A 24,238-nucleotide genomic window follows, 5' to 3' on the forward strand; every position below is an offset into this window, starting at 1 on the left:
AGCAACAAACTATTTAGAATAATTATGAAAAAAAAAAGATTTGATAATTTTTTTCATGTTAGCCGGGCAGTGGTGGTGCACACCTTTAATCCCAGCACTCGAGAGACAGAGGCAGGCAGATCTCTATGATTTCGAGGCCAGCCTGGTCTACAGAGTGAGATACATCAAGGGCTACACAGAGAAACTCTGTATCGAAAAAAAAAATTTATGTTTGTTATAACTACTAGTGATAAAAACCTTACTTCAGAAATAACAAATTTTAGAAAAATTGAAATCCTTATACCAATAAATCAGTCACAGGTTACAAACATAAAAGGTAGTTTACAAAAGAATTTGTAATTATTTTCTATTCCACAAACATGCTATTCTTCTGAGTTCTCACTTAAAATATCCTTGGATGTATGTTGCTGGAGAGCTTCTCTCCAGGTTCCACCAAGCCCCGCAGTCCCACAATCCACTTATAAAATAATCACTCAGACGCTTATATTACTTATAAACTGTATGGCTGTGGCAGGCTTCTTGCTAACTGTTCTTATATTTTAAATTAACCCATTTTTATAAATCTATACCTTGCCACGTGGCTGGTGGCTTACCGGCGTCTTTACATGCTGCTCGCCCTGGCAGTGGCTGCAGTGTCTCTCCCCCTTCTTCCTGTTTCCCCAATTCTCCTCTCTCCTTGTCCCTCCTACACTTCCTGTCTGATCACTGGCCATCAGTGTTTTATTTATATAGAACAATATCCACAGCAGATGTAGTGCTTTAGAATTTGCAAAATATAATCATGTACATTTTATAATTTTATCCTGAATACAGCTTTGTTGAAAACATTCAAGAACTTATTGTATCCTTTCTCATGGTGGAGAAACTGAGTCTCAGGTGGCAAGGAATTCACCATAGTCACAACGTTGGCAAGACAGGAAGCTGGCCCTGGAACTCACTCCTACATTCAGTCCAGACCTCTGCCAGCCACATCCCCAACCCTTCAGATCGCAGCAGCATTTAACGTAGTAACGCAGAAATAAAATATCTAACCCCAAAGGTACTACAATGCTAAAATATGAGATGTGATTTAAATTAATTGTCACGTTTTGTGGTAGAGAAATGAAAATATTATTCAAGCTTACCCTTTGAGACAAATTCAAATAAACTCAGCCAAATACATGGGGAAAATTCCACAAAACTATTTGTTCTGTGGAAGGTGAATCAAATTTAACCAAAACCATCGATATTGTCCTCCTACTGTTTAAAATGGAAGCCATACCACTGTGGTACATTTTATGTCATTTTTCAGAATACACTTTTAGAAAATTATTCTAATGTGGAGCATTGGTTTGCTAAGAAATTTATATATATATATATATATATATATATATATATATATATATATATATAAAACTTTTATTTTAATTGGTTAAGCAAATGAATAAAAGAAATTGCTACAGTCCGACTAAGTCTCCTTTGGTGTTCTGGTCCTCATACCTTTTATGAATGGACTGATAGACATGAGCACTAGTCATGAAAATGAGCTACAACTATTTCCTCTTTTAATGTCTCAGGTCATATCTTGCCTTATACAGGAGGAAGACGCAGCCCTCTGAGAACAGCTAGTATGGGGTGAAACCATCACCCAGCTGTTGCTTAATTCATTGAGGCTTTCTAATTCATTGACTGATGTGGACATGTTGAATGTTCTGTGCTATGGTTGTTTTAATTTTTGACAATCTCATGCTTGTAAACAATCTGCTGTGGTTACATTTCCCTCCACTATTTCCTCTCCTATCGCCCTCCCACTCCCCCAAGCCTCTTCTGATTCACAACTAGACCCTTCCTGTGCTCATCCCCCTTTACATACTGAGGTTAGGATCCAATAGTAATTTTATTTATTTATTTATTATTTTGCTTGAGGTGTTTGAGGTTCAGCTAGTAGGAACCTTTCTGGCTCACTTTGTGCCCCTTTTATATGGCCCACCATTTTCTGCACACTTCTGTACTTTTTGGTACCATACAAAGGTTGGTACCAAAGAAAGTTTAGTAACAAGCAGAGGCCCTCAGACTTTTTGGAATAAAGCACATGTTAAGTTCTGTAAAGCATTTTATAAATGATAAACTGGCAACAGATTATGCTCTGACACTATCCAAAGAACTATCTTTGCTCCTGTGATGTACCAAGGAGTTGCCTGTAGTCAAAATAAGCTGGCCATCCTGCAAAAGCAGAATGCTCCTACCACTATAGCTTATATGAGGCTTGTGGTTCTCTAAGAAAGGACCACTAGCATGCTCTGAGTTCCATTCCCCTCTTTGCCTTAGTGAGGTGAATGTGCATAGCTTTCAACATGCAGTAATATGTACTTCAGTGTATAAAGCGAATGAAAAGAATTATATTCACTTGCTGCAGCTCACTAACACTCCTTAGTTCCCCTGGATCAGGGAATGTGAGTTCAAGCCAAATAAAATGCTATTTCCAGAAGTCTCTGCAGTGGACTTCTTGGCAGGCTCACACATTTTAGGAGAATTAGAAAAACACAGCCATTCTGGAGGAGAGAGGCTTTAGTCTAATTAGCCTGCAGCCCAAACCTTGTAAGACAGGTCAGCAAACTACAACCCATGGGCCAAATCTAGTCAGTTGACTGCTTTTCTTTTTTTTTTTTTTTTTTTTTTTTTTGGTTTTTCGAGACAGGGTTTCTCTGTGTAGCTTTGCGCCTTTCCTGGGACTCACTTGGTAGTCCAGGCTGGCCTCGAACTCACAGAGATCCGCCTGGCTCTGCCTCCCGAGTGCTGGGATTAAAGGCGTGCGCCACCACCGCCCGGCATGACTGCTTTTCTTTTACAGCCCACAGGGTGTTTTTTTGTATCTGTAAGTTCCCACATAATGTCTACAGTCTCTCCTCTGACTTACTGTATAGTGTTGTTTCTTAAGCAAGATTTAGCTCTTCTGTGTTCTAGAAATCACTCGGCCTCGTTTGTGCCTGCCATGTTCTCTGGCTGAAGTACTTTCTCTATGCTTTGCCCATTCGTTCCATGCCTACTTGACCCATGAGCTCAATAGCCCTTTTTTTTAGACCGTTCTTGCGCTCACACTTGGGCCCAGCTGCCTCCTCTGATGGCCTAGACTGCTCACTGATGGATCAGGGCTCACATCCCCTCTTTTCTGATTCTGGATGGGAAGAGCCAGTGGCAGACACCCCACTTCACATCCAGTGACATCACAAAGCAGCTTGACATTTGCTTCAGTGGGAATATTTACACCACAGAACGTGACGAACAATACAGAGCAGTAACTGAAAACAGCATCTACCACAGCTACTTTTGTTGGCTTCAGTGTTGTGTGTTTTGTTCTCTGATTCTACAAACAGGCTCTCAACCACTTCAGCAATGAGTTGAGATTCTGCTCCTCTTTGGTGTCCTATGATCTCCTACAGAGAATAATTGATTCATGCTTTTTGCTTAGTAAGAAATGTACTATGAGGTGAATGTCATATACAAGGGGAAAACTTTTCTGTAATTATTTCTTTTTATTTCTATGTGAACAGATATTCCTAGTATGTACTCATGGGTGTGCATGTAGAGGTCAGAAGTCACAGATATTGCTGGTGTGTACTCATGCGTGTGCATAGAGGTCAGATGTCAGTTTTGGGTACTGTCCTCAATTGCTTGCCACCTTAATATTTGAGTCGGGGTCTCACACTGAACCCAGCAAGCTCCAGGGAGTCACCCATCCCTGACTCTCCAGCACTGGGATGTTAAGCTCACACCATCACACCAACCCATTATTTGAATGTTTGGGACCAACCAGCACTTCCCCACTGTGCTGGCTCTCCAGCACCTTTTGATTACTTTTAATTAAAAATGGTGAGTTAGTGATTTGAGACAATAGGAATTTAAAAAAAAAACTGTTGCTTACCATTTTTCAGATCCTAAATTTAAAAAAATGAAAAATGACAGTCTTGAAATAGCAGATTGAATGATAAGATATTGGAACGTACCAGCTAAAGGAATTCCTACAAATCCTACATCTCAGACTGCTGGGGACAGATCTTCAAGAGCCTTGATTTGTGTCCATAGCTCATTAAGCTCTTCTGAGAGCCAGGATTGGACCACACTCGTCAATAGGGTGCCTCATTTTCATATTTATGTTATCTTACACTGACCTCTCCTATTTATTCTTATCTTTCACTATTTAATTCAGGCAAATAAGGTGTGGGAGCAGATGGCAGAGTATATGCAGTAACTTAAAATCTAGGACTTTAGGTCCATCTCCCCCACATGCAAACATCGGTTGAAACTGAAAGTTTAGTAAAGGGTGGAGAGTAAAGTAAAGGTGTCTTTATTAAAATTAAGCTTGAAGTAATTTTCTGGAACATTATAGTGTAGCTTCAGAATGTCAATCTTGATCATTGTGTCAATAGTTTGTACAATAAATAAATAAACAATACATTTGAAGACATGTCCTCGATTACTCAGAGTGTCAGCTTCCTTTAGTTTAGCATCAGGAAATGTAATAAAAGAAACTGGCATTTTCAAAGCATTGAATGCTTTCCCTAAAATGCTAGTCAATCCTGTCCAGGAGTCTTAGGGTCTCTCTGTGACTCCTGATCTCCCTGAATATAAATGTAATCACTGTTTACAAGTTCACTCTTCTTGCTTCCTAGAAATATAGGAAAAAGACTTCTATTGGTATACTTTAGTCCATGTATCTTAAAGTAGAGAAAGTACAGCACTCAAATTATAACTGAAGTTGGAAAAGTCAGTGCTTATCAGAGAATCCAGAGGGAACGGTCATCTGTACAAATTAGTGAGTCCTGAGAAGGACTGAAGAAGAAGTGAGACCGGAAACTACAGTGCCTTCGAGTTGACTCAGTGTCTACATTTCTCAACAGTTTTTCCCTGTGGTTTCCAGGCACTAAGTCCTTTTCACTCCACACATAGTTGTATCATCTGAGAAAACGCTATCGAATTTGAAATTCTTGATCTATCAAAACAGCACATTTGTGGTGAGTAATGGTTTTCCATTTCACCTTGCCCTGGACATAACTATGAATATGTGGGGTGTCCTTTTGTTACATGACTTACTGCACATTGAAAAAAAAAACTGCCACAGTGTGACCTATACAGGGTTAACTGAAATTGCTTTTCAGTTTTAAAGCATTTTCACAGTCCCAACTTGTGTTACTGAAGTGCAGCCCCAAAATCTTAAAGCAGCTCCGCAGTCCAGCCTGACTCAAAGCAAAACACAGACGGTCCAAGGGATGCTGTTACCAAAGCAAAGGGTTGTCTTTGGCTCCTCTGCGTGAGCGCCAACCTAGCCACTGTGGAAAGCCTGGTAATTTAACTTCTGTTGTAATTGGATCAGATCTTTCCAGCAGCTCCTTCAAGGGATATTAGTTTCATATGGAACCTGCAGTTCTTCCAATATGAGACTTTGATCATACAAATAAATTTTGAAGCATTGATTCTGATTCTGTAATGCTCATAGAATTAGGGACTGGCTTTGTGTTTAACTGTGTGGAAGACACAAGGGTCAGTAAATGATCCACTTTCTGGGAAGGCACTGTGTTGGTCTAAAGACAATGGAAAGACGGTCCAGCATTAAGATTTCAAGAGATTTGCTTTTATTACTTAAATTAATAGCCACCCTGAATTCTCATAAAATCTGAAGTAGCTACTGAGCTGTGAAAGATCAGACTGCAGATGGCTTGAGGAAATGTTCTGTGGTGTTAACAGCCTCTTGGGACTATCTGCCTCCTCATCACTGGCCCTGCGGTTTGAGACTGATGCAGCTGAAGTGTGTGGCATCCTCCTTCAAAATGTATTACATTTGATGCCTGTGCTGTGAATATTAGCATCCTATTTAGGGAAGACTCAAATTCAATATGACATTTTTCTTTTAAAATACTCTTGGAGTGCAGAGAAGTTGCAAAGATCATATAGTTTTGAGGGAGCCTACAGCCACTTTCTCCATTAACATCTATGCTACTATGACACACTTGTCACAACTAATGAGGCAATATGGAGGCATGATTCTTATCAGAAATTCACATGTGAGACTTTAATAAATTGGTCAGATTTTTCTCAGAATTTGTTCAGTATGCTTTTTCTGCTTGAGGTTCCCATTCAGGTTATGATGTTCCATTCAGTTTTCCCATTTCTTGGATTCTCTTTACTCTGACAGCATCTCAGACTACCCTGCTTCTGATGACCTTGACAGTTTTGCATAGCACTAGTAAGCAGCTTCATGGAAAGTTCTGTGCTGTGGGATCATCTGATGTCGTTCTGACAATAGGTAGGGTTATGAATTTGGAGGAGGGAGTCCACAGTGATGTGGAACATACTAGCCAGGAGATGGGGTGTGCTGAACTTCTCCTTCACGAAGCTGGTCTTTATTCTCCTGTTCCATGCTGACATTTTTGGGAGGATCACTATGGGAAGGGGCCACATAAAGACTGGCAGTGTAGGAATTATGTTTCGTCTCCTTGAGAAATGTTTATCTATATTAGCAGAATTGTTCCAACTGTATAGAATTTTTTCACGTGGTATATTTGTCTATATTTATTCTTCCAATTTTTAAAACATAATTTCTATCACAATATATTCATGAATGTTTATCTTATAATCTGATGTAAATGTCATCTGTCTTTTAACTAGAACTGTTTCAATTTCCAGTACTTTCTTTTTGATCAAATGATAAGATCATTTGTGCTAATTTTATGGTTCTCTCATCTAATTCTAGAATTATCCATAATTTGGGATTTCTGTATCAAAATGTTCTTCCAGGTTGAAGAACATTAAGTGGTGTAGGTATAATAAGATTTCTATACTCACATTTTCATCTTCGTTAACCATCTGTGTGAACTATAAACAAACTTTTTAAAGCTTCTCTCTGGTTAACAGACTAGAGTTTTAAACATAATCAACTTAACAGATTTAGTTTTACCATTTTTAACTTAACGGCTACACTGGTTAGTTTTAACTATCCCTGTGACACAATGTAGAATCATCCAGAAAGAACTTTTTAGTGAGGAATTCAAGTGAGACATATCTTGGCCTGTAGAAATGTCTATGTGTTGGGATGGTAGTATCTTAACATTAGTTGATGTAGGAAGAAAACCCATTGTGGGGGGCCATGTTCTTTTGGCTGGGGTCTAGAACAGTGTAAGAGAGGAAAAACTAACCAAGAGCACCAAGCCAGCAAGGGTGTGTTTGCTCCTCTTTCCTCCTGACTTCAGATGTGATGACATTGTTACCCTCACTTCCTCACAGTGGCGCCCTGTACCACAGACCTGTAAATCAAACAACCCTTTCTTCCACAAGTGCTTTTGACAGGGTATTTTTACAGGGCGGCAGAAATGAAGGTGGAACATGGCGTTTAAAGTCACGGGGTATAACCCTAACACCCGGTGCTCCAAGCTAAAGAAGTGGTGTAGGCATAATATGGTTAGCTCAATGAAATATTTGATGAAATCATGACACTAAATGTGGAGATACTGATGTAAAAATCATCCTAAGGAATAATTGGGAATATGTGCTCCTAAAGCCTAGCTATTACCATAATAATTAGTGAGCAGCAGCTGACACGTTAACGGTTTAAAACTGAGGAGAGCAAGGAGTGGGGTTTACAGCTCAGTCTCCTGAATTTATTTGTCACCTGATTTAAAATAAGAACCTGAAAGTGATAGTATGACTTCTTACCTGAGGATATGTTGAGAGACAGCTAAATCCTAAAGAATTCTAACAAAATAAAACTTGATTGTCATTGCCTAAAAACCATGGTAAGGGCTGGAGAGATGGCTTAGCAGTTAAGATCACTTGCTGCTCTTTCAAAGGACTCAGTCCTGTTTTCAGCATCCACATGATGGCTCAAAAGTGATCTGAAATTCTATTTTTAGGAGACCCGGCACCTGCCTCTGACCTTCACAGGCACCAGGCACACACACACACACACACACACACACACACACACACACACAGGAAAATATTCATACACATAAAATAAATAAATCTTTAGAAACTCTTAATAGAGGAAACAGAGGTTTCTTTAAAAATAATAAATTGCATTTGAGGTGAGGGTATGAGGGAGAAGCTGTCAGAAACATAACTTGCTCATATGTTGCCATCCTCTGGGTTTTCCCAGAACATTAGGGGTAAGTCATTAATTTCTAGTAGTCTCGTGGTGATGCATCATCTCTTGGGAGAAATTTTGTCGCAGTTTACAAGGAGCTGACGTACGCAAGGCTAGTTTTCTGCATGCTCCTGGTGTATTTTGAAAGCAAACGTGTCTTCCTTTTGGCATTGTGACACTACCTTGTTCTGTCGTGGCGTTGCCGTTTGTTTTCACCTGAAGGGCAGGGTCAGCGGGTTCTTAAAGGAAAGGTGTGGCAAGTTTTAATGCTTCCTCGTCTAGTAACAGTTGTGCTCCTCCTTTGCTATTTAAAATAAACTTACTTTTTATTATGTGTATGTGGTTTGTTTTTACATCCATAATTTCTGAAAGGCAATACAACAGCTTGCACTTAAGGAAAGCTCTTAATTCTTTTGGAAATGCCTTAGGATGTTGAAAGGAATGAAAAGAGTTGGCTGACTAGAGACAGGGTCATGACATACGGTCTATAGGAAAAAGATAAAAGCCCAGAGGCAAAAAGTAGATGAGATAATTTAAGAAAAGCTAGATAGAAATAAGCCTTGCTAAAGCCGGGCATTAATAAGTAATAACAAGCCTCAGTGTGATTTATTTGGGAGGTGGGTGGCAGGCCCCCAAAGAGCAAGAACAAAGAGCCAAGAGTAAAAAACGCCAACTACAGCTGAGGATGCATCCTGAAGAACCCCAATGCAGGTTCTGGAAGGATGCAATGGTTCACAGTATCAAGTGATTTCTGGACAATGAATGCAAGTCCTCTGTTGCAGAGATGGATGAAGTGAGTCACGGTGTCAGAACTCCAGTATATGGAAATATTTATAATATGATTTTGGAAAGGCACTTGAGTAGCCATAAAAGAAGTGAGAGAATTCCTTGGGAGTTTTTTTAGGGACTGCTAGCATCACATTTTACTATTCATTACCATCCAAAGTTTGGAAAGAGAAGATATGAACTAAAAGTCTCCAGAATTGGAAGGAAGTTTCTTAGGCTTGGAATGAAATGAGGGATCAGTCTGGGAGATTCACCAAAGAAGCCGTGGGAACTGAAAAACAACTGGTTGAGTTCAAGAGACTTAAGATGTTAATGAGACTTTGTTAAAGGAAATGGTTGAAGGATAGATCTATTTATAGATTAGGTGGTATATATATATATATATATATATATACATATATATATATGTATATATATATATCACTTAATCTGTATACTAGATAGTGACACTTCATTCTATGTTTTACCTTGGCTAGGTTGTAATATCCAGATGTTAATGAAACACCAGCCAAGACACTGCTATAGAGGAGTTTTTAGATATTAGTTATTTTTAAATGTATAGACTTTAAATAAAGCAATTCATCCACCATAATGTGGGTGGGACTTGTATAATCTCCTAAATTTCATAAGATGCACAACTGAGGTCTCCTAAGAAGAAGCTATGCATGCAGGCTGCTGCCAATGGACTCTGAAGATTTTGAACTTGCTAAATCCCATGGTTGTAGGAATATGTTCTTTCAAGCAGATCAGTCTCTCTATGCCTATACCTCTCTTTTATCTGTGACTTCATATGAGTGTATAACACATATATGTGTACATATTTAATATGTATATTAAACCCTGTTGATCCTGATTCTCTGGAGAAACCTGGGTAATAGCAATTACACATGGAATTTCTATCTCAGATCACTGAGGAGGCATAAAATGGTCTTTCTCAGTGGCAGTAAGTATATCTTGAATTAATATAATGCTTTCTAATTAATATTCTGGAGAAGGCACTAGATTCCTTGAAAGGATGAATATCTCTAGTGGCAAGATGTGGAAAGTATGAGATAAGCCTGAAAAATGTAGTGCTAAAAAAAAGAATTAAAAAATAGCATGGTATTAAGCATCCTGCAAAGTCACATGGAACAAACTTGAAACTTTACAATAGTGTGATTTAGGAAAACATAAGCAGTATTTAAATAAAAACTAGTGAATAAATTACTAATGGGTACTTACTAATATAGATTTGAAGTGAAGATTGAAGTGACAGCTCTTCATACAGTATTAAATAACTGCAGAAGAACCATGGAAATATAAAATCATATTAAATTAACAACAGTTTCTGAAGCAAGAATAAATGGTTGCTAAAAATGAGTAGGGGAAAGAATAATACAAACAGTAGTTGCATAGTTTCGATGTATATCCTTATAAGACACCATTACAAAAGGAAAATATTTAAACCTAGCAACAAAATGACTCATAATGACTCGAAATACCGCTGTACCCATGAATTAGTACCTCATTCAACCCACATCAGAGAAGCATCTTCTTACAGTAGAGGGAAACCAACACAGAGAACCACAACTGGACAGTGTGTAGAGAGGGAGAATCTTTGGAGCACTGGGCCCTAGATGAAATGTCTTCATCAAACCCCTCCACTCAAAGCTCACGGATGCAGAAGAGCAGGCAATATGACTGTCAGAGCCAGAGTTAATGGAGGGCTCCAAGGAAGCAGCACCTACCAGAAACAATGTGATAGGTACATGTAAGAACTCATAGAGGCTGTGACAGCGTGGGTAAGATTGCAGATAAAATCTAACACTGAGAGGAGGAAGTGCACAGAATGTCCCACCCTCAACCAAGAAGCTATTTGAAAATTTTACCTGCTAGAAAAAGGAAAATAATTTTTCTCCAATAGAGTGTCACTAGACATATCAATCACACTCCAGGACAGGCCCCATGCATGGGTATAGGTGACCAACACAAAACCAACTCCATGGTTTTCTGTGTATGCTTTTTTTTCTTTGTTTGTTTTATTAGTTGTTGAGTTTTTTGGGATTTTTTTTTTTTTAGAGAGACAACATAAAGCTAGGTATGTAAGGAGTTGTGAAGGACCTGGGAGGAGTTAAGGGAAGAGAATGAATATGATCAAAACACATTGTATTAAAGAAGCCAATAAACTACATAAACATTGCTATAGAATATTATTTTAAATGTTGCATTTGTTTAACTCTATGAACTGTGGTACTTTGTCTAAAACATCTGATGGTCTTATAAAGAACTGAACGGCCAATAGCAAGGCAGGAGAAAGAATATGTGGGGCTGGCAGGCAGAGAGAATATATAGAAGGAGAAATATGAGAGGAGGAAAAGAAGAAATAAGAAATAATAGAAAAGGAGGAGGACTCCAGGGGCCAGCCACCCAACTACACAGCTAGACATGAAGTAAAAAGGAAAGAAAAGGTGTACAGGAGCAGAGAAAGATAAAAGCCCCTGGGACCAAAGGTAGATGGGCTAATTTAAATTAATAAAAGCTGGCAAGAAATAAGCCAAGCTAAGGCCTGGCATTTATTATTAAGAATGAACCTCCATGTGTGATTTATTTGGGAGATGGGTGATGGACCCCCCAAAAGAGAAAAAAACACACAAAACTTACAAATGCAAGCACTGGGTTACACAGTAAATAGATGTTTATGAGAGCCCACTGGTCCATTTGCCAGAATTGGCATCACAACTAAGGTGTCACCAGCAGCTTCCGGGCTTTCCAATTACTCTGTACCTTAGCAGTTTCCATCTGGCTTCTTTTTCAGTCTCCCATTGGATGCCTGTGGAGCAGCATCTGATTTTGGAGATGGTTTGGTTTTCCCTAATTACTAGTAGCAGCATATTATCCTGCCCTTTTTGATATTTGTATACCATCTTTAAGAAATATCTACTCAATTATTTTTTTGCAAAACAACCATATCATTATTTTGGCAGGAGACTTGACTCAGGAGCTAAGGGCACTTAACTGCTCTTGCAGAGGACTCAGATATAGGTCCCAGCAACCACGTCAGGAAGCTCATAGGTACCTGCAACTCTAACTCCAGGGTAATCCAGTGCCACTGACTCTCTCAAGCACTTGTTTTCATATAGAGATAAATATGCATGCACAAAATTAATAAGAAGAATAAATACTAGATAGCATTATTAGTAAATATTATTAATATTACTTAAATCTTAAAATATTTTTCATAATTGTAGTAGAAATATAGCCACTCCCAATAAGGTATGGTCATAGTTTTACTTAAAAATTCTTATTATTCAAATTTACTTTTAATTTGTGATTGAATATAAGATCATCTCTTTTTAAAACTTATGCATTCACACCTCCATAACCATGGAATCTGTATTTGGAAATTTAACCTACTGTAGGTTAAAAAAAACAGGAAAATTAATACTGAATATATACAGTTTTTCTCTTCATTATTGGTCATTCAAAATGGCGTGGTTTATTTACATCGTATTTACATGGTATCTTTCTCCTGATAAGTATTACAGAGATGATTTACACTTAATGGCTGATGTGAGCAGGTTATATGAAAATACTTACAATTGTACATAGGGCACTTGTGCATTTGCAGATTTGAGGTTTTCCCTAGAGTCCTGGAAACCATCTTCAATGTATACACAGAGACAATGGCAATTATGTTACTTTTGACATAAAGCCTGATGCTCTGACACTATGGCTTTTGACCTAAGCAAGAAGGTCATTTGGGGTGGGGGAGAGGCCATCCCCAGTGTACCATCAAGTTTAAGAGCCAACCAGAGTTCTTTTTCTGCATATGTCTGATGTCATTTTGAAGAACCTAGAAATAGTGGTTTGTTTATTTTTTCAATTTTTCAAGTACAGACACTTGAAAGTGTATAAACCAGACTTATATTCTTTTTGGGTGAAATGCATGGGGTCCTTGTACAAGCACTTTTAGAGGTCCATAACCAGAAATTAATAATACAGAAATATCAGACGAACTGCCTGAGATGATCCTTAGAACATTCAGTGTCAACTCCTAGTTACCAACTAGCTTCTCGGATGTAAAACATTAAGATAAACTTCAAATCCCTCTCTCTCTTATTCCTATAACCAACAAGGCTTCTTTACATCCTTGTGCTACTGCAGATCTGATGGATCTACAGTCTTGATAATTGCAAACATTTTTAGTAGTAGGTATCTTCACAATGAGTTTGTAGCTGACAGACTCCTTCCAAAACATGAGTCATTTCTAAAAATTCATTTTATTGAGTTCACACCTAACATGAGAACTATAGACCAACTATGTGACATATAAAGCATGTCATACCAACTAAATTTTAAGAAAGTCTTCTTAATTGGATTGCACTGTTTTAAAGTATTAACACATCATAGAACTCAAATATTGGATTATTCCATTATCTCACGATTTTACCACGATTTACCACATATTGGCAATGCTAAGACTATCTCCTATATGAAATTCCCATCTCACTCTAAAGATTTTAGAAATATTTATAATTAATATGCTGAATGGAAATTCAGTGCTACATTATTCCTGTGTTTCTACTTCTGCAGGTGACATTTTGAGAATCTTTCGTTATTTTGAGAATACATGAAGTTCTCTGACCCTGAACTGATGTTATGTTTTTAATTGCCACACACAGTTTAAGGTAAACAGAATAGGGAGAAATTGTAATGAAGATAAATATTTATTTAAGCTTTGAGACACTAAATACATGCTTCTCAGTCTGCAAAACGTCAGCATGACAGCCATCATTCTCAACTTCACTAAGAGGTATTCAACCAGAATTTAAACAAGAAGATGTTGACTTACATTGGCAGTCATTTTTCCCAAAAAATAAAAGGGCTTGGTAAGCTCACTATGCTGCAGATAACCGCTCAGTATGCCTGGTGTAATGGGAGTTGAGCCCTAACCCTAACTCCAAAACCTAACCCTTACCCTAACCTTCATCTTCTCGCGATACCTAGACTGGAAACCTACCCTCCACATTGCATCATTTTAAATGCTTTTACTTATGTAAAAAAAAAATGAGCAAAAAAGGAAATTATCTAATCAAGCTTCATTCTTACATCACAAAATACTGATATGTAGTAAGGAGTGGTGTGTGTGTGTGTGTGTGTGTGTGTGTGTGTGTGTGTGTGTGTGTCTGTGTGTATGTGTGTATGTGTGTGTGTATGTGTGTTCACAATATATGTGTATGGGTACCCCCAGGGCCCAGAAGAGTGTGTCAGATCCCTGGTGGCTAGAGTTACAGACAGTTGTGAGCTGCCTAACTTGGAAGCTGGGGAATAAATTCAGGTTCTCCGCAAGAACAGCAAGTACCTTTAACCATTAAGCCATCTCTCCAGCCTCTAGAGTGAATTAAATCATGTAAAAAAAATCTTTGAGAATTCTTTATATTTTAAGAATACAAAGCAGAAAATGAATCAGTATATATGGAGTAAATTCATCCAGGTTATTAGAAAAATGCAATATTTGGTGTTGGAAATCTGGCTTTGAATTCATCTAGTACATTCACTAATTGTGTGAGTCTGGCAAAGCTATCTAAATATATCTGGTCCATAGTTTCTTTGTCCACACAAAAAATTTGAGAGAAATTATTTATAAGATTTTTGTGAAAACTACATGTGGAAACATATCACAAGAAGATGAAAAATAGTAATTTTTCTTCTTCCTTGTAAAATATTGTGTCTAAACATATTAAATACACATTATATTGTAGACTTATACTAGCAGTATTTACAGTATGAACATTCCAAGGATTTTTTAAGTACTCATACAAATACTCTATCATTTAAATCATCAAATATTTGTCTTTCAAGATTGGTTTGGTGATGAATGTTTAATAAGAATCAATAGGCCTATACCTAGCATGTTGATATGCAATAATTATTTTATAATCCAAATTCCCAAACTTACTATTCCCCAATTATAACTCATGTATGAGTTCTACATGCTCATAGTCAAAAGATCTCAACTCAAAGCTCAGCTCTGCCATGAAATTATTTTTCTTTGATAAGCCACTTAATTTGGGGTATCTTAGCTGTTACTTCTAGAAAATCATATTAACCACAAGTAAAATCACTTACACATCAAGATCCTAATCTTTTCTCCATTATGCTCATATAGCTTCATTAGCTATAAGTTTAGTCATGGATTCACATTCCATGGTATATTAGTGACTCTTATTTGAACGATCAGCTATGACATCAGCTGTGTGAATGCAACACTTACTATCTAACTGTGTTTTTATTCAGTTAATATCCTTTATTGATAGAACCATTTTATCTAAATATAATATAGTAATGAGTATTGAGCATTTTCTAAGTATTCTTCCAAGTTTTCTTCAAAGATAAAGTCATTTGATTTTCTTTATAAACCTATAAAGTAGCTACTGTTCTTAGCAATTTAGAGACTGAGTATTTTTAACAAGTTAATTTGTAGAAACAAGGCTCCCATGAAATCATTTTTTACATTAAAGGTTGTTCTCATCAGTGTTTTCACCAAAGCCTGTTATTTTGCTTCACCGTGGCGTTGAAACCCACATACTTTTGATTTCAGTTTTAGCCACCCCCATGCACTGCACCTGCCTTCCTTAACACAGAAAGCATATTTAAGTATCCAACCAATTAAAGTATTCTGAAGCCCATTCATTTTTCTGGTGTTAGCATACTTAAAACTCTTGTGAAAGGGTATTCTCCTTGGTAGGGTCATAATATATTATGCAGTTTCTAGAGAAAATAATTCACTGTGTTTTTTATAACAAGTCAAGAAAACATAAATTTGTGTCCACATTAAGTAGCTGTGCCTTTTGAAGATCTTCTGTCCGATGAAGTCTGCTCAGTGTCACCGGGTTTCCACAGCCATAGAACTGTAACATTCCTTTGGCAAGAAGTTGCATTAGGCAGAACGGAACAGATTTATGCCTTCAACCCCCACAAAGTATTAGTCATTCTTTTGAGGTCATTTTGAGATATCAGAATAAGTGCATTTGAAAAAGAAATGTCAAAACTGCCTGTGGTTAGTGTTCAGGGGGTAGAGAAACAAATTTTGTGAATTTATAAAATCAGGTTCTTGGCAGAATGCATGGAGAAAAGGACACAGGCATGGCTATCCATGAGCACACTAAAAACTGTGATGGAAACCAGGGCACACGGGGCACACAAACAGAATTTTATCAGCCTGATTGCGATTAGATAAACTTCACTGTTGAAAGATTTCAAATGTCTCCGTAAAATCTTGACAAGATAGTTCAAAAGTGGCTGGGCTAATGTGTTGCTTCTGTGAGACCTTAGAAGAAGTCTTTACAGCCTGGTACACTTTTCTCACCCAAGGCTGCACCCACTTAAAAAGAAGTGCGTGTTTTCCAGATTTTTGTAGATGGTAAGTAATAGACCAAGGGATATGTTTGATAACTGGTCAGTAACTAGATAAATATCTGTAGTGTGGTTGCAGAGCTAAGAGACAGATGTCTAGTCAAGAGTGGTCCATTCTCAAGTGTTCCAACAGTTAGATGACAGAGAGTTTGCATCCCCACTGAGAAACTTAGAGACCCCAGTGTATGGGAACCTGAGCTTCCAGAATGTAGAAAAGAGGTGAGTATTAGGTTGTCTGAAACATTTAAGAATTCCAAGTCTTGGCAATATACTCCTCAGGTCTTTTATTTGAAGCTTTCATTTGGGAACACAAACAAGTACTATACTTACATATCTAATAATTTCACTAAAGTAGATGCTAGATTCTTGAGCAAAAGCTGTACCCTTCTACACTAGAACAATTGAAAGATGGGTGAGTCCAAATTTATTGGAAATCTTAGCCAATTGTGGGAGCCCATTTTCAGGTTCCTTGTGGCTTTTTCCAGCAGTCTGCATAGAGAGAATTATTGGACCACAGGCCTGAGTGCAGGTGTCTGAGATGGTCTGCACTTGGCTGTGCTGGGGGGAAGTCTTTTGCTCCACCCCTTGGCGTTTCTATAAATGCCTTAGGGCAGAGATAGTCAGGGCTCATTGGAATAGGTTCCAGGCCCTCTTGAGGCTATCCTGTATTTTCTATCTGTTTATCTCCACAATCTAAATCCTCCTATCTAATATTTCCTGCTGCTCGCACTCAAGAAATCTCTGGGGAGCTGTGGGTTTGGTGGATAAACACCCCGCAGCCAATGACTTAACAATATTTTCTAAATATACTTATATATTTAAAAACTCCACTGAGCACCATAGACTAAGAATAGAAAAAAATCAGAAATAAAGAAATTAACAGCTTTCTGGAGGTACACTTCCTAAATTTAGGGTTTATAGAAGTGCCACTTTTAAGCATCAAATTATATTGGTTAGCTATTTCTGGATGGAGGATGACTTGGTGAATACTTTTCTGAAGCTCCTGAGGATTTAACTGTTTTCTTCCCCATTCTGACTAATATCCATCTCATTGAAGTTCTGTCCAAGAATCTCAGTCTTTTAAAGATGAAATAACCTATCTTCTCTCATCTCTATTGAAATCTGCTGTGACAATTATACCAGCAAGATGAAAAAACTTGGGTCAAGTAGAAAGGAATGAATCTCTTAAGTTACTCCACTAACTCAACAAAAATTACATAGAGAGAAATCCCAAAGAGAATGGCAGCTACAATTTCAAATATCATTGTTGTACCTAAAAATTATTTAATGTATAAACTTTAAGAATAAATCATCTAGCTGAGCAGTGGTGGCGTACATCTTTAATCCCAGCACTCAGGAAGCAGAGACAGGCGGATCTCTGTGAGTTTGAGGCCAGCCTGGTGTACAAAGCGAGTTCCAGGACAGGCTCCAAAGCTACACAGAGAAACTCTGCCTTGAAAAACAAACAAACAAATAAATAAATAAATAAATAAATAAATAAATAAATAAATAAATAAATAAATAAATAAATCATCCATTCTGAATGATCCTCAGCATATGATGACCTTCAGTACCTGTGAGATATGAATATCATTCCTTCCACCCTTCTATCATTCCTTTTTAAATTTTTGTTCATTGATTGATTGATTAATTAATTTAATGTGGGGGTGTGCAAATGCCAGGGTATGTGAACAGATATCAGAGGGCAGTTTGAAGAAGTTAACTCTCAACTTGCACCAAGTGGGTCCTGGGAATCCAACTCAGGTCATCAGGCTCAGTGGCAAGTACCTTAGCCCCTTCACTGTATCACTGGCCCCTGATAGGTAAACAGCACTGGTTACCAGCAGAAAAGTCACAGCCACAGCCACGACTGCCAGAGTTACAAAGAGCGTTGTTAGAAAGCAGGGGGAATGGGAAGAAGGAGAGCCAAGCCTGGAGAGAGAGAAAGAGGGCAGAGCAGAGAGGCAACAGAGAGGCGGGGGGGGGGGGGTCCGCATCCAGCTTTTTTAAGGTGCGGATTGCGTGACCATACGGCGGGTACATAGTCGCCACCGCCCACTGATGAATGACATAAGACGCAAGACCCCGAGGAGCGAGGGCAGGATCTTAGCAGCCCCTCTTAATCCTCTTTGGTCTTAATTGTATTTCCATGAAAAAGTTGTCTGGCAGACAAATTGAAAGTAATGTAACCATTACTTCTGGCCTTAAACATTTACTTCATAAAAACTGTGTTTGTCATTGTAGAATGGAGACATTTAGGATGAAACAACATAGCACCACTTCAAGAGAGCCTTTCAATCTCACTCTCACTCCTTTCACTGAAGCTGCATGTAGTCCAGAATGCAAATCTGGTTTCCCATTGGCCAGTTATCATAACTGGAAATGATGAGGAGTTCTGCTGCCACTGATATTTGAAGAAGGTGTCATGATTCCTACACAGTAGTGTACAGGTATCACATGCATGTATGCAAGAAAACTTAAAACCTATTATATAATGCCAGCCATTTGTTTTCATATAATCTGCTAGGTAAATGAAATACAGTAAAAAATTCCACTAAAAATGAAGTTGAGGATACGGGTCAAGGGATAGAGTGCTGGAGGTGTGAGGACTCCCTAGTCAGCACTCGTGCGCTGAGTATTTGGTGGCCTGCTTGCAATTCTATGTCTCAAAATGTGGAGACAGGATTTTTTCCATGGCAAACTGGCTACACTGGTGAGCCCTTGAGTTCAACTGAAAGACCCTACGTCAGTAAGATGTAGGGTGATTAAACAAGACACTTGACATTAACCTCAGGCCTTCACATGTGTTCACACAAATCAGTGGGCATTCACACAAATATATGCACCCAGCATATGCATTTGCATGTGAACATGAAAAAAAAAGTTAAGGAGTGTCATTTTAACAAGGTATTTTTAAAAATCTCAATTATCCTGAAAATACATAATGAATTCACTAATAGTTTTTTAAACCACAGTGCAAAGGTGCATATTAATTATAAAAAACATCAGTTTTATAAATACTAAAACATAAAAATATAGAGTTATAATCATAGAAATATAATGGTTTTTACTTTGCACATTGTAATTTTTACTATACATGCTATTAAATCATAATGATTCATAAATATGTTAATACCACCCACTTAAGCTATAACAATACTTTATTATTCTGGGTGGCCAGTCATACAAAATGCTAGAAAATAGAGTACCAAGATGGAAAATCATGTGCTCTCTACTCTGCAAATTTGTTCTTGGAACAACCCTACTTTGCACACTACAACAACACTAAGGTTCATGAACCTTCTCTGTGTCCCCTTAGGAATGTATCCAGATCAGCATTTCCCCTCTTTCATAGAATAAAAGGTGGGGATATGGTCCATTTTCCTGAGACAAGTTGCCAGAATATTAAGGTTATGTCAATAACAGAATGAATATAAAAATGAGCCATCCCTCTATTAAAATATGAGGAAAAGAGGCCCATCTTAATAGAGAAGTTTGCTTTGAACATTTTATCTGTGTTCTGTAGAAACCTGGAATTGCTTCTATCACCACACCCAATCCCACAAGGATTTTAATTGACATGCCTGATAATATTGTTTTAAATGTAGTAGGGAGGCCGCCCACCACTAAGTTTCTATAGAGCATTATTGAACTCTTGGGGAATTTTCCTTCCAAAAAAAGCATGGAATTCCTCTCTGAAATATTTATTTCTCCAGAACTCTAAGTGGAAGTGTCTGGAATAAAAAGAGAGAGAGATCCAGAAAGAAAGAATAGAGGAAGAGAGAGACACAAAAAAAGGAAAGAGAAGGAAGCATAAATTCTCAACAAATTGCCAGATTTTTATGCTAAGTTGCTTCACTACCATATTATCTATATTTTTAGAGTAAGGTAATTTAGGCAGTCTTAAAGTTTTCCACTTCATTTTCACACATCATCCTCTTGATAACACACCTGTATTTACCTAAACATAATTGGCACATAGGATAGGACAATAAAGAAAAATTGCTACTGTGAATGAACACTGATGATTATTCAAAAATGTATTCCATAATAGCTCCCCTTCCTTTCAAAATTTCCAGTAAAAAGGAAATAAACAAAAAATCATATTTTCCTTTTTGAATTATGGCTGCATCTAAAATCCATGCTGTAGCATTCAGCATATCATTTTGAGTCATTGGCCACATTACCCTTTTCTGGTAATAATTTTCAGACAGGCCCTGCACTCAGTTCTAAGTTAGACAATGGGCTGAGATATCCTTGAAACTGCCATTTACATGGTATCATACTATCTCCAAGCCTATTTTTACTGGAAGAATCTAATGGTTCACACTTCACTTAACTTGCTTCTTTAAGGGTAAAATGTTACTTTGGAATACTTTTAGGAAATATGCAATGTTGTATTTCATTTTTCTCATATCATATCCTTCAAATGATCCCAAGTGATCCATCCTTTCTTATCCATCCTCTCATCACCAGGGCTGGAAGCTGACCGATGTAAATGACAACCTAAAACCATTCAACTGAAGTCAAGTTCCCATGCCCTTCCTGTGAGTCTGTAAGCAGCCTCCTGAGGAATACAATTCCAGCTATGACTCTCCAAGAAACTTCTCAAGGATGCCCTTCCAGCTGAGTCTCCAAGCAGCCTGAAGGTATCCAGGTAGCATTCAGTCACCAACCCAAGATTTAAAATGTCTTCTGCAGAAGTTGTCAGAGTCTTGGAACACTTAGGCAAATTCACAGGGACACCATTAGAGACTGGGGATGCGTCCTGCTTTCATATCTTTAGTTCTCTCTGTAATCCATTTTTCCATCATGGCAAATTCACCCATTTTATACCAAAATCTGTAATCTTTGCTGTCTGACTTCATAGAGGAATATAAATCTCTATCAAGCTGGACTAACATTTAAATAACTGTTTCAGAGGCATGAAACTTTGTTTCCTTCTTATGTACAATTCTAAAAACAGCATGCTTTCTCCTATGGTATACTTCAAATTTAGGAATAAGCTCCCTGGCTTTTCTATCTGTAGTGTTTGCATATGCTTCCTCATTTATTAATTTAGAGGGACAAAGGGAATGAGTAGCTTTTATTTTCTTTTTTCCTCTGTACTAGAATGATAGTTTTTCTTAAAATAAACATCAAACAACCTTTACTATAATTTTGTGCAATTAGAAAGCTGTGTCATAAACCACAGCCCACATCCAACAGAGGGCTGATTTCCAAAATATATATAAATAACTCAAGAAACTAGATATCAACAAACCAAATAATCCAATTAAAAATGAGGTACAGATCTAAACAGAGAATTCTCGACAGAATAATCTCAAATGGCTGAGAATCACTAAAGGAGATGTTCAACATCCTTAGCCATCAGGAAAATGCAAATCAAAATGACTCTGAAATTCCACCTTACACCTGTCAAAATGGCTAAGATGAAAAACACAAGTGACAGCTCCTGCTGGAGAGAATATGGAGCAAGGGGAACACTCCTCCATTGCTGGTGGGAGTACAAACTTGTGCAGCCACTTTGGAAATCAGTATGGAGGTTTCTCAGAAAATTGGGAATCAACCTACCACAAGACCCAGCTATACCACTCCTGGGCATATACCCAAAAGACATTTCAATCATACCACAAAAACACTTACTCAACTATGTTCATAGCAGCATTATCTGTAATAGCCAGAACCTGGAAACAACCTAGATGTCCCTCAGCTGAGGAATGGATAAAGAAAATGTGGTACATTTACCCAGTGGAATATTACTCAGCTGTTAAAAACAAGGACAGTAGGAAATTTGAAGGCAAATGGATGGACCATCCTCAGTGAAATAAACCAGAGAGAGAAACACAAACATGGTATGTACTCTCTCATAAGTGGATATTAGCTGTAAAGTAAAGGGTAACCATGCTACAATCCACAGACCCAGAGAGAGTAGGTATCAAGGAAGGTTCATGGAGGGACACCTAGATCTCCCTGGGAAAGGGAAATAGAAGAGATTTCATGAGTGGAAAGAGGGAGGGTGGGATGGCAACATGAGTGATCAGGTTCCAGAGGGGATGGACAGGGAGAGTACTGAAAGAGACTACTGTAAAGGGGGTACATTTTGAAGTCAAGTAAAAACCTGGCACAAGGGAATCCCTCAGAAATCTACAGGGATGACCCCAACTAAGACTCCTAGCAAAAGCATGTATGTCGCCTAAACTGGCCATCTCCTGTGACTAGATTGGTGACTAGCCTAATTGTCATCAGAGAGTCTTCATCCAGCAAGGATGAAAACAGATGCAGACCCACAGCTAAACATTGGGTAGAGTTTGGGGAACCCTGCAGAAGAATGGGATAAATGATTGTAAGAATCAGAGAGGTCAAGGACACCATAAGAAAACCCACAGAATCAACTAACCTGGGCTCATAGGGGCTCACAGAGTCCAAAAATACAACCAGGGAGCCTACATGGGACTGACCTAATCACTCTGCATATATGTTACAGTTGTGTACCTTCATCCTCTTATGGGACCCCTAACAGTGAGAGCAGAAGCTGTCTCTGATTCTCTCACTGGCTTTTGGGGCTCTACCCCTCATACTGGGTCACCTTGCCCAGCCTTAATATTTGGGAGGTGCTTAGTCTTACTGCAACTTGATATGCCATGTTTTGTTGATACCCATGGGAATCAACGTGCCCTTTCCTGAACAGAAACAGAGGGGGGTGGACTGGGCAGAAGCAGAGGGGAGTTGGAGAAGAGCAACTGGAAGGAGGGGAGAGAGGGAAAACAGCAGACGAGATGTAAAACAAATGAATTTATTTAAAACAAAAAAAGAAAGAAAGCTGTGCCATGTCAAAAAAAAAGTACATATAATCTGAAAGACGCTAGCAGATTTTTTTAAATTTAGGACTTGATCCAGTGCCTGGTTCATAGAGGTACTAAATAAATCATTTTGTTAGTAATGTAATAATTCATGTTTTATACTCAACATGACATATACTCAAAATAATACATTTAATTGGAACTTTATCAAGATGAAAGCTATAATTCAGTTAATCAAGACAAAACCTTAAATAATAGTGTATCAAAATTATCATACATAAACCAAAATATTGTGTAATAATTTTATCCATACAAAAGATATATCTTTCTAGTTCTTATTATTTATCATCAGTGCCTATAAAACAGTACAACAATTTCTCATGGTGTTCCAAAGATATTGCTGGTACTTTCCCACTGTTCCACAAGCAATGTTCTATGTTCTATCACACACTAAGTGTGGTACTTGTTTCTATTTTCCTCATGCCCATGACCTGGGTCTCTAGTGTAAATAACACATTATTTATGAAATGTGCATATTATAGAGTAAGATATTGAAGTATTTATACTATTAATCTCCTCAATGGCTATATATTGTACAGTCAGATATATTGTTAATGTCATTTGTGATAGACTGAGTCACTCTTAAAAGCACAGACAAAATTCTCACAACTAATATTATCAAGGGTTCTCAAGAGATACAGAAGAAATACCATAGATTTAAAGTGAGAATATTAAATTTTGCTTCTATGTATATGGAAGTTACATAAGTGATCTGTGGTCTTACATAGTGGAGGCCCACAAAGGCCATGTTTCCCATTCAAACTCAAGGCCTGAGATCCAGAGCAGTCATATTTACAAGTCTTGGTATAAAAGCTTAAAAACCAGGAGCATCAATATCTGATCATGGAAGCAGATACATATTTCAGCTCAAGTAGAGCACGGTGATCCTTCCTCCATACTTTTGTAACATTTGTGACCTCACAGAGTCATGTGATGACCCTCCCACATTGAATAAAGTGATCTTTACTGATCCTGTCAATTAAAATATTAATTTTTTCAATAAACATAATGAGATACATCCAAAAACTACCTGGGTATCCCTTAACCCAAACTCACTGAATCTTAAAATCAGTTGTCA

The sequence above is a fragment of the Peromyscus maniculatus genome, chromosome 14 (genome assembly GCF_049852395.1).
Source record: "Peromyscus maniculatus bairdii isolate BWxNUB_F1_BW_parent chromosome 14, HU_Pman_BW_mat_3.1, whole genome shotgun sequence".
Classification (NCBI taxonomy): Eukaryota; Metazoa; Chordata; class Mammalia; order Rodentia; family Cricetidae; genus Peromyscus; species Peromyscus maniculatus.